Here is a 15,009-nt window from a genome sequence, read left to right on the forward strand (position 1 = left end):
CTCGATGGCACCGGGTTATTTTAAAAGATGAAGAAGGTAATGTTATGATTAGAGTTAATAAAAAGATTATCTTAACTTCATCACGAAAATGTGTTACTTCCTAATACCTTAAAAAGTCCTTCAGCTTGGACTGGATGGGTTGACAACATACAAGGATGTGGATGGGTGGAATAGGCTGTAATTGCGAAGAACTAAAAAGAAAAGAAATAGAGATACCAGCACACAGGAAATGCACAATGTGTTGATTTAGAATGCAGAGATTGGAGGAACCAAAAACCAAACCAATTATCCTGTATTTAATTGCATTCTATTTGTTCCTACCACTTCAATTTAGCAATTTTGAATTCCTGGTTTGGTACAGTTGATTCTTAACATTCTGGAATTTGTTATATACCACTTAGAATCACGGGATCAAACAGTGCTCTCACCTCAAGCGAAGGCACTAGTGTTCTACTGAACAGTCCAACACAGAGTTCTCTGAAGGGTAGGGGAACAGTGGAAGTGGAGGTAATGAGATGTAAAACCTAGAACAATATTTTCATTCCTGGATTTGCTACTGAAGGAAATAGTACAGCCACTAGATTCGCAAACACTGTATGTTTCCTTCCATAACTCTTCAGCTTAAACAAAAAACAAAATTCTATTTACCGTACTTCTCTTTAAAAGTACACACAAACACACACACATGCACACCGCCCACTCCCTCCCCCCAAAAAGGGAGAGCTCAGTGTCAATTTTTTTAGCTAGTTATTTACAGGAACAGAGTTCAGTGATACTACTGAATAAAAAATAGTGCATTTCATTTTTAAACTGTCATCTGTTCAATACAGCCATGGTAGGCTGGAAAATAATTCAATAGCATAAATCATTCAGAAAACTTAAAAGTGAAACATAATTAACACCAAAGGATTTAAGAGCACTTTACACACACACAGACACACACACAAATACTGATACCTGCATTTTACTTTGAAATGTACCCCAAAAATAAGATGAATTGATGAATAGAATGATGGATAGTTGGATGTGACAAAACTAATTTAATATAATGTTAATGGCAGCTCCAAGTTGGCAGGTATATGAGTAAAAAAAAAAAAACTGTGAAATTCTTTCAATTTCTCTGTATATTTGGTAATTCTCATAATAAAGTAAATTTGGAAAAAACAGAGAACAATAACCATACACACACACACACACACACACACAGAGCTCCTTGGGTTTAAAAAAAAAAAAGTTTCAAAAAAAGAAAAAAAACTTCCAAAATAACTAATAAAAAAGAGAATCAAATACCAAATAATTCAGAAAGTACAAACTCTGAGAATACTGTATGTGAAATCTAAGGGCTGCACCTGTAAGTTGTACTAAGAAAAAAATTATAGCCTTAGAGGTGTTTCCAACAAAACTAGAAAAAATAAAAATAAATTCATTATTCAACAAATTAGTAAAGCATTAATGATCTAAAAAGAAATTAATGAATTAAAAACATAAAAATAATTTAAAAAGCAGATTCTTTAAAAGAAATAAATATAAAAACTTGACAGGTTTTCTTATTTTCTTCACTCATCGTAAACACTTACCGTTGTAAGGAAAGGATATAACCACAAAGACTTTTTTATTAATAAAATCATTACACCTACAACTTTGTGCTTCTAAATTTGAAAACTGCAATAAATTAGTAATCTTCTAAGAAAATAAAAATGACCTAACTGACTCAAAATGAGGTAGGAACTTGAATAGATCTGAAAATACTATCAAAAACTAAGGCACCCAAACACCTATTTCAGAGTCCCCTTATCTTCTTTCAAATAAAAAATAAACCAATAAACTCAGTGCAATCTCAATCAAAACCCAAAAGGATTTTTTTTTAATGAGCTTGTCAAAATAATTCTAAAAGACATCAGGAAAAGATAAGTATATGAAAATAACCAGGTAAATTCTGAAAAAGCAATTGTAGTGTAAGAGAAATAGTCTGTCCATTTATACATATAAACTTATATTTTAAGAATATAGTAGTAATATAGCAGTGAAGGAATAGGCAGATAGGTCGATAGAACAGGATAAAAGATCCTGAAGTAAATCTATACGTATTAAGACATTTCAAATAGTGACAAAATGAAGAGTTATGCAATAAATGATACAGAGACAAAAGGGCATACCTGTCTAAATATATTTTAGATAAATTAAACATTTACATGTAAAAATTAAAATCATAAATGTAAGAAAAAATAGATATGTATTTAATAAATTTTGTGCAGTGGGATTACCTCACAAGGAAATGAGAAATTTGGGTATACACATATTAAAAATTTTAGTGGGTAAAAATAACATAAAAAGGATGAAACGACAAGCTAGACAAAAATTTTACAACATATACATGTAACGAAGGAGCTGTTACAAATGAATATGACAAACATTTCTTTAGAAGAAATGAGCAAAGGGTGCATATACAAGAATTCCTATTAGAATATAATGGACAATAAACATACATTTAAAAAAAACTGTTAATATGAACCACTCATAAGAGACATTTAAATGACATTATTATTCTATCAAATGGGCAAAAACTTGAATAATATATGTAACATCCAGCATCAGTGAAGCATATCCAGCATATTGGTATAGGAGGGCAACTTCATTAGAAAAAGTTCTAGAATTCTGCAAATTCTTTGATTCAATTAATTTCCAAAATATTGCCGAAGAAAAACCATGATATGAATAGAAACTCACATTTAAAAAATGTCCACTGCAGTGTTGTTTACAATTTCAAAATTTTCCATAAATTACAAGTTTGATAAGATGTACTCACTCCTAAGCCACCTTTAAAAAGTCGAATCAGAAAGTTGTACCTAAAGGTAAAATGTTAACAGGTTAAACCAGTATGTACACTGTGATCCCATGATTTTGGGACATGAATATGTAGCAGCGGTGTCACTGGCTGGTGGCATTATGAATGTGTGCTCTTCTTTTGACTTACTGGTATCTCCTAAATTTTACACAATGCATAAGAATTAGTTTTACAATAAGAAAAAATGAATCAAACAATAGTTAAAATAAAGTGGTCTTCAATTTGCAGTGCATTATTTATTTAATGAGAAGTTACTTATTGAGCAAAGGATCCCTGGTGGCACCAACAGTTAAGCACTTGGCTGATAACTGAAAAGCTGGCGGTTCAAACCCACCCAGCAGCTGGCGATCTGCTTCTGTAAAGATTACAACCAAGAAAGCGCTACAGAGCACTTCTCTGTCACACGGGGTCTCTATGTGTCGGAATCGACTTGATGGCATCCAGTAACATTTGTTGAGCAATCAGGGCAAGTAACATTGCATAAAGCCCTCGAGATACATATTCATAGCTATAGCCCTATTTTTGAGTTACAGTCTCAAAAAGCTTACCACAGAATGTGCTCTATTTGCAGTGTTCCTTTTTTCACCAAAATAATTGTTTTATACTTTACATCATCAAGTAGGCTCATTTCCCCATCCCCTATTTCCTTAACGCATTTTCTAGGTGGCTGCCTGGAGTTAAAGACCCCTTAACAACAAGCTTTGAATCTGTCCTTTTTCAATTCCATGTGACATATAAGAAACCGTGTGACAAACTCCTATCTGGTTGGATAACCTCTGAAAAAAACCCAGTCTTTATAAAGGAGGAAATTTCTCCTCACCAACTGGCCTGCTTACTTTTTTCTGCCTTCTTTCTCATTATTTAGATACTCTGCTTATATTGAAGAATGAGCTTAGGAATGAAGAAAGGTATTATCTCGAACCCTACTGTACTTTTCTTCTTCCAGCTTTATGCCCTTTTCTCTCCTCCTGAGAATATTATAAAATGACGTGCAAACTGCCTAGGGGGATGGAAAGCACACGAAGTGAAGAACTATTCTTACAGAGTTAGAATGAAAAAAAAAATTTACTACTTGCCCCAGACAATATATTTCTTCAAATTTATCACAATCAAGTTGGTACCACATTTGGGGCCATGCAAAAAGGATATCCCTAACTGCAATTTCACCGTTCATTTGTTTTTCACATCTTCTTCATTTGGTCAAAACAAACCTCTGAAGTAGTTTGACTATCACTAGCTTTATTTTACAGATTAAGAAAATGAGCTTCCAAAATTAAGTGACTTGCTTAAATCATACAATTCTTTTGTGGCTGTGAGGCGAATCCTAATAGCAAGCTCTTTTCTCTGAAAAGCACTGCTTTCCTGCTCAAATCTCAGTACCAGCAGCCTCCAAGTCCATCCATGGAGAAAACAGCAGAGGTCCCCCATGAGTAAACATTTCTTCAGGGCTTTAGACTTAGTAGTTTCTGGTAGAGAATAATTATGAACCCCCATCAATAAATTACAATCAAGAAAGGTCTAATAAGTAAACCTCCACCAAAAACACAATTAAAATATTTAAAAAAGAAAAAAAGGTCTAACAAAACTTTTTTTTTTTTTTGTCTTCTCAGAGATAGCTCACAAAGAAAGAGAATACCTGATTTCTTAAGAAATATTTAGGTGACAATAGGTGATTCATCACTCCTTGCTCTAAGAACACTTTCTCACTTGGCTTCAGGGACACCATTCTCTAGAGTTCTCATCTGACTGGCCACTTCTTTTCAATCTTTCTTGATGGCTTTTCACTTTCTAAGCTTTCAATGTTGGAGAATATCAGGTCTCCATCCTTGGACTTCTCAAACTAATAAACTCTCCATCTAAGTGATCTCTTCCAGTCATATGGCTTTAAGTATGGGCAAAAGGTGATGCTTAAAATTTAGATATCTTCTAACCTCTCCTTGAAGCCCTGGTGGCACAGTGGTTAAATATTTGGCTGCCAACCAAAGGTCAGCAGTTTGAATCCACCAGCTGCTCCTTGGAAACCCTACAGGACAGTTCTACTCTGTCCTATAGTTGCTGTGAGTCAGAATTGACTGGACAGCAACGAGTTTGATCTGGTTGGGTTTTAATCTCTCCTTCTAATTCTAGACTCGGAAACCCTGGTGGCATAGTGGTTAAGTGCTAGGGCTGCTAACCAAGCAGTCGGCAGTTCAAATCTGCCAGGCGCTCCTTGGAAACTCTACGGGGCAGTTCTACTCTGTCCTATAGGGTCGCTATGAGTCAGAATCGACTCGACGGCAGTGGGTTTGTTTTTTGGGTTTATAACTAACTGCCTACCTGAGATCTCCACTTGGATGTTTAACAGACATTTCCAACTTAAGATTTTTTTTTTCTTTTTAACTAGAACGTGATAACCTTCACTATCTCTACCACTCTAGTCTAAATCATTAACAACTCTTATTCTGGATTACTCCAATTATTTCTTAGCTCATCTTCCTGTTCCTATTCTTGCTCCCTCCAGTCTATTATTCACAAAACTACTAGACAGATCCTTTGAAAATATAACCCAGTCCTCTTGAAATTCCCCTGCTCAAAACCTTATAATGAACTCCAATGGCACTTGCAATAAAATCCAAATATCTATCCAACCTCATTTTCTTCCTACTCTTCCCCTTGCTCATTCACCTCCAGCCACAGTGGCCTCTTTGTTGTTCTCTGAATTTACCTGCCCCATTGCTGCATCAGGGCTTTAGCGCCCAAGTAATATACTCTCCAACTAGATACCTACATGGCTTGTTTCCTTAACTAATGCAGGTCTCTACTGAATTTCATCTTCTCAGAGAGAGGTCTTCCCTTAAAAATAAATTAAAAAATAGCAGCCCTTCATGACTTCCCAACACTTTACTCTGATTTATTTTTCTTTACAGCACCTATCCCTACTTGACTTTATATCATATCATTATAATTACCCATATCTCCACCAAACTGTAAGATTCACCCAATTCCTTTACTACTGGAGGATACAAGGCTTTTCTTCTTATTTAAAAGAACAACATTTAAATGGTTTTCATTATCTCTGTGTCACCTTTCTCTGTAGCATATTTTATTTATGTAACATGTGTTCTATTTATAAAGCTACATGGCTTTATCCTTGGCTATATCCAGAACATGGCCAGGATGAAGTCAGAGGGCTGGCTTGTTAAATTCATAAATGTCAAAAGCCAGGAAGATAGCCAACCCCTTGGATTATAGAATCAAATTAAAGACTATCTCAAGTTTTAACTATGGCTACTTTCAAGGAGATGAAATTCAATAGGGAGCAAAGGGAAAACACTGCTTCAAAAACATCACATATATGTATATACAGAATGGAAGCGACATAACTTAACATGAAAAAGATGTTAGGTTTACGCTGACTACATCAATGGTTTCCAGACAAGAAGTTTCCCAAGAAACAAAATGAAAACCTGCATAAGGTTGTCAACTTTTTTTTGGTTAATTAGGAACATTGGAAAAAAATAAAACCCCAAAACTAATGCCAAAAAAACTTACCACCTACTATCATTTCATTAAGAAGGCCATTTTAACATTAGAGAAGTACAGAATCTCAAAATAAAATATAATCTCTAGAATTATATAAATATAACTTTAAAAGAAACATTTTTTTTTTTTTTGGCCTGGAACTGGCAAAGATATTACTGTTAAAGAGTTAACACAATTTTAGAAAAAAACGAAAGGGATAGTTTCACTACACTCTGCATTCAGACCATAAATGCAGAACTAAATATTGAAAGCCAGATCAGAACAAAAAGAGTAAGACTGACAAATTGGATTGGATCAAGCTAACAGAGATGGGGAAAGGTAAAAGAAACCGTATCACAAGCAGTTATAAAAGTTGTAACATTTAATTTAGAAAAGAAAAAATCTAGCAGGGACCCAATACGTTGGGAGGTGGGATGGAGGGGGGGGACTTTCTGTATCATACACTTAAACCTTAGACAGAACTGGAACCAATGGAAAGAAGTTACAGTAAAGCAGATACTAGCTCAATTTAAGTACGATCTTTCTGTTACGCTTTTTGAAAGTCAAATGGACTCTCCTATGCCTATGCTATGAGTGTGAATGGACTCGACAGCACTGGGTGGGTCTGTCTATGAAAAGGACCCCTGCTGGTGCAGTGATTAAGCACTCCTCTGCTAACTGAAACGTTGGTGATTAGAAACTACCAGTAGCTCCAGGAGAGAAAGATGTGGCAGTCTGCTTCCATATTTGCCTGGAGCAACAGAGGAAGGAGAGTCAGGAATAGGAGAAGGATATGGAATGTACGGCTAAATTGCTTCCATGAACAACAGCCTCCTTTGCCATCACACCAGAACTGGATGATGCCCAGCTACCATTACTGAACATTCCGATCAAAGATTCTACAGAAGAATCCTGACCAAAAACGGGGAGATGTAGAGCCCAGTTTCAAATTCTCACTGACTCCAGGCTTTCTGGAGCCATGAGGGCTGGATGAATCTCTAAAACTACTGCCCTGAGATAATTTTTAAATTTTAAACCAAAAATATACCTTGAAGTCTTCTTAAAACCAAACAACAGTTTAGCTTAAAAAACAAAAAGAAAAAACCAAACCCATTCCGTCGAGTCAATTCCAACTCATAGCAACCCTTGTGCATTATACTCTTTTAAGAACTCTTCTATTTTTTTTTTTAATATATGGAGCCCTGGTGGGGCAGTGGTTAAGAGCTTGGCTGCTAACCAAAAGGTCAACAGTTTGACTCCACCAGCCGCTCCTTGGAAACCATATGGGGCACTTCTACTCTGTCCTACAGGGTCGCTGTGAGTCAGAATCAACTCAACAATAAGGGTTTTTTTGTTTTGTTTTATTTTTAACATGAGATCAAAGTGACAACAGCAACTCAAAAGATGAGACAGAAACCTTGGGGGGAGTGAGTCTATGTTAGTGGGAATGAACTAAGAGAAACAAAAAGGAGGGTGAAAATGGTTGCACAACTCAAAGACTGTAACCAATTTCACTGAATTGCAGATGCAGAAACAGTTAAATTGGTGCATGTTTCGCTGTGTATATTCTCAACAACAAAACAAATCAAAGATTATAGCAGTTCTGTCTATAGGGTTGCAGTAAGTCGGAATCGACTCAACAGCAACAGGTTATGCCCACGGAAATGTTCATGGAGAAGCTAGAGTCTATAAAATTTCAGGAATATTCTAAGTACCCTCCAATTCTAAAATTCTATGATTCAGAATAACAATTACATACATGTGGCCTTTTTAACTTACTAAAACAAACAAAAAAAGATGAATGGAAAGATTTTCAGTTTTAGTCAAAAATAGATCCACAAATGCTTCAAAGGCCAGCATAGCAGGGGAGGGGGTTTGGGGACCATGGTTTCAGGGGACATCTAGGTCAACTGGCATAACAAAATCTATTAAGAAAACATTATGTATCCCACTTTGGAGAGCGGCATCTGGGGTCTTAAACACTAGCAAGTGGCCATCTAAGATGCATCAATTGGTCTCAACCTACCTGGAGCAAAGGAGAAGAACACCAAAGGCACAAGGTAATTATGAGCCCAAGGGGCAGAAAGGGCCACAAAAAGCAGAGACTACATCATTCTGAGACCAAAAGAACTAGATAGTGTCTGGCTACAACCGATGACTGCCCTGACAGCGAACAAAACAAAGAACCCCTGATAGAGCAGGAGACCAGTGGGATGCAGACCTGAAATTCTCATAAAAAGACCAGACTTAATGCTTTGACCAACACTAGAAGGACCCCAGACCTTCTGTTAGTCCAAGACAGGAACCATTCCCAGAGCGAACTCTTCAGACAGGGATTGGACTGGACTGTAAGACAGAAAATGATACTGGTGAGGAGTGAGCTTCTTGGATCAAGTAGACACATGAGACTACATGGGCAGCTCCCATCTGGGGAGGAGATGAGAGGGCAGAGGGGTATAGAAGCTGGCCGAATGGACACAGAAATAGAGGGTGGAGAGAAAGAGTGTGCTGTCTCATTAGGGAGAGAACAACTAGGAGTATATAGCAAAGTGCAGATAAATTTTTGTATGAGAAACTGGCTTGATTCGTAAACTTTCACTTAAAGTACAATAAAAACTAAAAAATAAAAATAGATTCAGTGATTTGTGACACTGAAGCAACGTTATTCTCTAACTCAGAGCCTCAAATTTTTCAACTTTAAGTGTATAAAATCATAACTTACAAGACTTGCGTGAATTAAATACAAACACACACGACACACACACGTACAGCCTAACACCTAGTAGATACTAAATGCATGATAGGTGTTATTTATTTTTTCAGTAAATATTATGTACACCAAAGGGCAATATTGTCTACATCATTAATTACCGATATATTTAAATAATGACTTTTACTCCCTGTTATGCCTCACTTTTTGCTTTTCAAACCTAAACCATGCATGCTTGGGGTTCTTCCCACTTCTATGTCTTGTGCAAACCCTATTTGTATATAAGTAATTTTTCTAAGGTTTTTTTCTTTTTTTTTTTAATCTTGCTTTTGTTCGTTTCCTTTTACCTTTGTCTGACATAAAAGTGGGCTTTACCTTTAGTACGTATTGTCTATGGCATTCATTTTGTCAAAAAATAATTGTAATATACTGTTGCACAACCTGGCAGATTCAAACTGCTGTGACTCGATGGCAATGCGTAATGGGCTGCACAACCACTACGCAACTGTTACACAGATTACTTCAACTATGTTGTTAGCTACTATTGAGTCAGCCTCCAAATCATGGTGACCCTATGCACAACGGAATCAAATCGGTGTGGTTCACAGGGGTTTTCACTGGCTGATTTTCAGAAGTAGATCATCAGGCCTTTCTTGCTAGTCTTCGTCTGCAAGCCCCAGTGAAACCTGTTCAGCACCACAGCAATATGCAAGCCTCCACTCTATGTCCAGTTTAATCAACCATATTATCAGATACATGTTTCCTTATTCTTTTATATCCTCCACAATGGCTAACTCATTGCTGAACACATCCTTCAAGAAATCTATGAGAAAATCAAAACCTATTTCACCAAAATAATTGATACTGGAAATTGGTTAACAAAAAATCTATAAAACAAAAATGGTCTGAGAGTTCTCCCATGAGAGGAAATCCATTTCTTAATGAAACAGATCAATATTTAATACTCCAGTCAATATTATCTACTCACCAACCATTTTCAGATGGCATGTAATTCCCTTCTTGTTATAATACAGGATAATTTACAATTGTACACGTACGTTAACTGACAATTAAACACAGATGACTCTCATTCATAGTTATGTTCTATAAAGTCACTGCGTACAGTAAATTAGAAAATACCCAGGTGTGATGGTTAAGGTTTTGTATCAACCTGGCTGGGTCATGATTTTCAGTGGTTTGGCAGTTATCATGTAGTTTCGCAGTTGTGTAATGATGTAATCATCTCCGTGATGAGATTTGATATAATGTAATCACTTCCATGATGAGATCTGCAAAGCGTGGCCAATTGGTTGAAAAGGAGTTTCCTCGGCATATGGCCTGCATCCAATACATGTGCCCTTTCTGGCAAAGCTCGCTGGCTTTTGCTCTGCTTTGAATCCTGCATTCAGCTCGTCAACATCTGACCTCAAGTTCTTAGTACTTGAGCCAGCAGCCTCCCATCTGACCTGTGGACCTTGGGTTTCTCAGCCCCTGCAGGTACATGAGTGAGGAAAAGCCTCCAGCCTGATGCCTGATCCACGGACTTGGGACTTCCCAGCCTCTACAACCATTTGGGCCATTTCCTTGAGATAATCTCTCTCTCTATACATATGTGTGTGTATATACACACATATACACACACAGAGACACACACACTTCACTGGTTTTGCTTCTTTAGAGCACCCGGCCTGAGACACCAGAGAATACCAAACTCCCAGGGGAAATACAAGGTTAGGTTCCTGTAAGCCTCTGGTCACAACATTTTCCTCAACCAATCAATACATAGCCTTGTTTTGTGTGTGCTCCTGTTTAAAGACACCTTATTTAAGATATATTTCTTACGAATAACTGCTCATTATTTCCTTGTGATAAAACATTAGGTGAAAAAGGTTTAATGTTTTCCTGACCCTAAAAAACCCACTACTGTCAAGTTCATTCTGATTCACAGCAACCCTACAGAAAAGAGTAGAACCACCTCACAGGGTTTCCAAGGAGCAGCTGGTGAATTCAAACTGCTGACCTTTTGGTTAGCAGAGGGTAACATGAATTTCTTTGGTTTTTAGCCTCACGATACCAACCACTACAATTTTTCTATCCATCAACATCTTAGGAATCCACAAATTTAGCTGTGCTTCTTCCATCTTTTCTATAGCTTCATCACCCGCTATAGATACTACTTTAGTGCTTTCCAGAGTGGCCTCACATACAAAGTGGTTAATTTCCTCTTCCTTTTTCTGAATGTACCATACTGTCGATCCATTAATATTGAACTCACAATGGCACTATAACTCATGACTGAATGAAGCTTATATAAACTTCAAGCATGCATTTTCTCTGTAAGGCATATCACAGCCTTCTTACACTTAGGAACACTAGACAGCACTTCAGTACTACACTTGGCGGTCATTTTAAACACCAAAATCACCAAAAAAAAGCACAAAAATGCAAAAAATGTGGCACTAAATAGACTGCTATTCATAAGGTTTTCACTGGCTAGTGCTTTTCAAAAGTAGACTGCTGGGTCCTTCTTCCTAGTCTGTCTTAGTCTGGAAGTTCAGCTGAAACCTGTCCTCCATGGGTGACCCTACCGCTATCTGAATACTGGTGGCACAGCTTCCAGCATCAGAGCAACACGCAAGCCCCCAAAGCACGACAAACTGACAGACATGTCAGTCACCATATCTATTCAGTCTGTATGCTGAGCAAATAATATGAAAAGCTGGACTCTATGAAGAACGGGGCATCAGGATTGGAGGAAGACTCATTAACAACCTGCGTTACACAGATGACACAACCTTGCTTGCTGAAAGTGAAGAGGACTTGAAGCACTTACTAATGAAGATCAAAGACCACAGCCTTCAGTATGGATTGCACCTCAACATAAAGAAAACAAAAATCCTCACAACTGGACCAATGAGCAACATCATGATGAATGGAGAAAAGACGGAAGTTGTCAAGGATTTCATTTTACTTGGATACACAATCAACAGCCATGGAAGCAGCAGTCAAGAAATCAAAAGACACATTGCATTGGGTAAATCTGCTGCAAAGGATCTCTTTAAAGTGTTGAAGAGCAAAGATGTCACCTTGAAGACTAAGGTGTGCCTGACCCAAGCCATGGTATTTTCAATCGCATTATATGCATGTGAACGCTGGACAATGAATAAGGAAGACTGAAGAACTGACGCCTTTGAATTGTGGTGTTAGTGAAGAATATTCAACATACCATGGACTGCTAGAAGAACGAACAAATCTGTCTTAGAAGAAGTACAACCAGAATGCTCCTTAGAAGCAAGGATGGCGAGACTGCGTCTTAAATACTTTGGACATGTTGTCAGGAGGGATCAGTCTCTGGAGAAGGCCATCATGCTTGGCAGAATACAGGGTCAACGGAAAAGAGGAAGATCCTCATTGAGGTGGACTGACACAGTGGCTGCAACAATGAGCTCAAGCATAACGACTGTAAGGATGGCAAGGATGGCTCAGGACCGGGCAGAGTTGCGTTCTGTTGTGCACAGGGTCGCTATGAGTCGGAAATGACTTGACAGCACCTAACAACAATAACAAACAGACCACAAAAAGGACACTTGTTTACAATGTTGAGAATCGAAAAAAAAGAAGGTAGAGCATAGCCTTGTTGGAACTCAGCTAGGATTGTACACATAAAAGAAAAGTGATTCAAATTTTTCGCCACTCCGCACAAGTCCACAAATGACTGTGAAGCACCACAAGTATTGATTTGGGGGTTACAGGTAAATTTTAGCAAGTAGGAAAATTCACAAATACAGAATCCATGAATAAGAAGGATTGATCTTATCATGTTTTGTTAGATACTTATTATTAGAATAGCACATGTATGCTTAATGACCCCAATGTTCAAGTAAGAATAACATCATTATAATTATAATCATAAGAATTATTTTTCAGGAATATAATTTTGTTGAATAAAAACATGTTGATGAAAATAACACAATGAAGCATTATTCAGCTGTAAAAAGAAAGGAAGTTCTGACACATGCTGCGACATGGATAAACCTTGAGAACAATGTAACCCAGATACAAAGGACAAATACTGTATGATTTTACTTATATGAGTTATCCAGAATAGGCAAATGTATAGAGACAAAAGTTTGTTAGTGGTCACCACGGGCTGCAAGGAGCCCAGGGGGCACAGTGGTTAAGTGCTCAGCTGCTAATCAAAAGCCACTCCAAGGGAAACATGCCACTTCCAGGGAAAAAGGTGGCAGTCTGCTCCTGTAAAGATTTAAAGCCTTGGAAACCCTATGAGGCAATTCTGCTTTGTCCTACAGGGTCACTATGAGTTGGAATCAATTTGACAGCAGTGCGTTTGGTTTGGCAATGGGTACCAGGGGCTAGGGAGAGGAGCAAATGGGAGTAATTGCCAAAGATACACAGAGTTGCTATCTGGGGTGACATAACACTTTTTAAAAATGGATAGTCATGACAGTAGCACAACATGGTGAATGTAATTAATGTCACTGAATTGTACACTTAAAATGGCAAACTTTTTGTTATATATATTTTTAACTGTAATAAAATTTATTTTTAAAAAATAACGCTAAGCTTAAACATATACAGTATTGAGTACTAGATAAGTGATGTTTGATTACTATCAGGTGCAACAATTAAAATTATTTCTATTTTTTAGTAGATAATACAAGAAAATGATAAATCACAAATCACTAAACACAGAATTTTTAAATACACTGATATTTGCATTAACAAGTATGCAGAATGTATGCTAATGTCTACAGTGCAATTGAGAGAAAACATGCAGATTTACTTATTTTCACACACAATTTTAAAACACTGAAATTTATCAGTAAAATATATTTAAAGTCTAATTTAATTGTGCATATGGGATTTAATTACAGACTACTTTTTTAAAACTAAGTCGAAATTTAAATGAAGTATTACTAAATTCTAAAGAAAATATGTTTATAAAAATCCAATGTGGGAATTAAAGGATAAAAATTATGAGGCAACATAAAAGGATTAATGGCAAAATCAACTCAATAAAAAAGCTTAAAATTTTGAAAAACAGTCCAACATGAATTTTTTCACAGTAGGTAACTTCTAACTTAAGTTAAAAATATTATAATCCATTAATCAAAGAAAAATGAACTTAATAGGTTTTTCTTATGTGACAGTTTTAGTTTTAACACAGTTTGCAGAACTGATCATACTATAAAATGCTATTGAATACCAAGAAATATATTAAAACATGGTCGCTAATTCCAACAGTCTCTGTCTTTATGAAAAACCGATGTTAAGGCATCTTTCCTTATACCAATAAGTTACTTTAAAAAACTAAGTTCCATTTCAGCAGAATTGCTACTTTCATCACAAGGAAAAAGGACTAGATTAATACAACTGGAATACCAATGAACTTGATTCTTAAGAAACAGTCGAAAAAGCATGTAGAGAAGGTATCCATAAATCTTCACAGCGTAGGAGTACTAGGGTTAGAAGACAAGGCACACAGGAAACAGCACTCTGCAGAACAGATCGTGGTTTTATCCGGCTCTGCCTTCCATTAGCAGTCTGGCTTGGAGACAAGTCAGTTAACTTTCAGACTTTTAGTGTTTCCCTCAGTCAAGTGAAGGAACCCTGGTGATGCAGTGGCGAAGCGCTAAGCTGCTAAACTAGAGGTTGGCCATTGAAACCCACCAGCTACACTGTGGGAGAAATATGTGGCAGTCTGCTTCCGTAAAGATTTACAGGCTTGGAAATCCTATGGGGCACTTCTACTCTGTCCTACAGGGTCCTTACAAGTGGGAATCCATTCCACAGCAGTGGGGTTTTTTTCTTTTTTTTTCTGTCAAGTGCACTCAGACTCTTCTGTTTTAAAATACCAAAATTCTACAGTATCTACAAAGTTGGAAAGAACAAGCAGCAGCCCTGGGGAACATAAAATAATGGCAGAAAAAAC

At 36.9% G+C, this 15,009-nt stretch overlaps 1 protein-coding gene across 32 annotated transcripts in view; it reads right to left on the reverse strand.

The window, feature by feature from the left end:
* The window catches only part of CEP170 (centrosomal protein 170), a 133,299-nt gene that overhangs the window by 116,633 nt on the left and 1,657 nt on the right, over positions 1–15,009 (reverse strand). For 11 of the 32 annotated variants that reach the window (XM_064276740.1, XM_064276739.1, XM_064276737.1 and 8 more), the window contains exon 1: positions 108–13,985. The exons of 2 other annotated variants lie outside the window; for them this stretch is intronic. The gene's annotated coding sequence lies outside the window, so the exon portion shown is untranslated. Of the gene's footprint in view, positions 1–107; positions 13,991–15,009 lie in introns of those variants that run through there. 19 more of the 32 variants (XM_064276745.1, XM_064276743.1, XM_064276751.1 and 16 more) reach the window with 14 other exon arrangements.

The sequence above is a fragment of the Loxodonta africana genome, chromosome 25 (assembly GCF_030014295.1).
Source record: "Loxodonta africana isolate mLoxAfr1 chromosome 25, mLoxAfr1.hap2, whole genome shotgun sequence".
NCBI classification, from domain to species: domain Eukaryota; kingdom Metazoa; phylum Chordata; class Mammalia; order Proboscidea; family Elephantidae; genus Loxodonta; species Loxodonta africana.